Here is a 1,923-nt window from a genome sequence, read left to right on the forward strand (position 1 = left end):
ATTCTGGTATCACTTCCACACAGGTAGAAACTGCACTCTCCAAAGCTAAGAATGCAGCATCCATGGGACCAGATGACATCCCGGGCTGTGTACTACATGAACTACAAAATGAACTGGCACCTCATCTAAGTGTCATGTTTAATCATAGTCTCACCTCATGCTTCGTGCCTACTGAATGGTGCACAGCTACAGTTATCCCACACCACAAGGGGGGGATCCACCTTGCATCCCGGGAACTACTGTCCCATCAGTCTGACGAGCCTGATCTGCAAGGGCATGGAACACATTATCATGGAACTTATAAACAAAGACATTGGCAACCTTCAAACACTGGACCCCACCCAGTTTGGGTTCATGAAGGGCCAATCTTTTCTCCTGAACATGACTGACTTCTTCAAATCAGTTTCCAGAGCTGTGTACGAAGGTAAGGTGGTCCACACAGCCTATGTGGACCTCGACAAGGCCTTTGATACCATCCCCCACTCTGGAATCACAGATAAACATACTAAGCTGGGAATAAATCCCTAAGTCACTCGATGGGTTGCCAACTAGCGTACTGACAGAACCCACACTGTAAAAGTAGCTGACTCCAAATCCAGCTTCAGACAAGTGACAAGTGGAGTACCTCAGGGTTCAGTCCTGGGACCGCTCTTGTTTGGCATCTACTTCTCTGAAGTACAGGCCAACATTAAGGGACTCTGACTAACAAGGTTTGCAGATGACTGCAAACTGGGAGCCATTATTGAATCCCCAAATGATGTGGATATTCTACAAAAGGGCCTTACAGAAACAGATGCTTGGTGCCAGAGCCATGCGTGCAAGCTTAATGACAAGAAATGTATAGTTATCCCCTTTGGGAAAAAACATGTACCCATGAATTACTACATAAGTGGCAGTAAACTAAACACTGAAAGCATGATGAGAGACTTGAGGACACAGGTGGAGAGTGGTCACCTTCGATAACCACATCGCCACAACAGTCAAGAAATCCTTCTATATGGCACACCTCATCACTAAAGGTTTTCATCCAGAAAAAAGGAGGTCATTGTCCCACTGTACTCATCCCTCATTAGACCCATTATAGAGTACAATGCCCCATTTGGTATATAACTCACAAGACATCTGCAACAGTTGGAAAGGCTGCAGAAATACCTCACTAAAAGAATCACAGGCCTAAAGCAGATGCCCTATGCTGTGGCATATTGTCTACTCATAGGCAATCTCTGCTTAACATGCAAGGCCATGTCAAACCCTCAGCTTTTGGACATGCTCCACTTAAAGAAATCCCAGTCCCTCAGAGCCATATGCTCCAGGGATCTAAACCTTGTCATCACAATGAATAAAACATGCTGGAGGGATAGGTTCCTGACCCAGAGACTCCCCATACTCTGGAATAGACTGCCCATACATGTCAAGCAGAGAACCTCCTTGGTCCTCTTCAAAAGGAAACTTGACAATTGGATGGGAGATAGGAAATTCACCCCGGGGATCACGTCAGTCACCCTGCTAGACAGTGGTCCAGGGAAGTAAATACTGTGGGAAGAAATATCCAGGGAATTGTTATGGCTAGGCTTGTATAGGCCCTAGGGCTGCTAGCCGAGTACCAACCTATGAACCTATAGATTGTACAGGCCTTGATGAGATTTGAACTCATGACCCCTGGTTTACTAGACCAGTGCTCTAACCCCTGAGCTACAAGGCCTATGAACCTATAAGTAAAACAGTAACCAAGACTTAAACATCTACTTTGACTGCATGAATAAAAACAGTAACACAAAAAGAATGAGGGTCAACAATTACAGAAGTAATCATGCACAACTGATTATGAACTATGATTAAAAGCATTTATTCTGTAATACATTTTCATTATTGGATGGTTCGGAGTAAGCAAGCATTAACTATCCACTCTGTGCATCAGATATA

The 1,923-nt window shown here is 44.5% G+C and overlaps 1 non-coding gene across 1 annotated transcript; it reads right to left on the bottom strand.

Moving 5' to 3' along the window:
- Window positions 1-1,629: 1,629 nt before the first annotated feature.
- On the bottom strand, window positions 1,630-1,702 carry TRNAT-AGU. Its single transcript has one exon. It is a non-coding gene; the product is annotated as a tRNA-Thr (tRNA).
- Window positions 1,703-1,923: the final 221 nt, after the last annotated feature.

This window comes from Protopterus annectens, chromosome 13.part0 (genome assembly GCF_019279795.1).
Source record: "Protopterus annectens isolate FY-2018-M chromosome 13.part0, PAN1.0, whole genome shotgun sequence".
In the NCBI taxonomy this organism is placed as follows: domain Eukaryota; kingdom Metazoa; phylum Chordata; order Ceratodontiformes; family Protopteridae; genus Protopterus; species Protopterus annectens.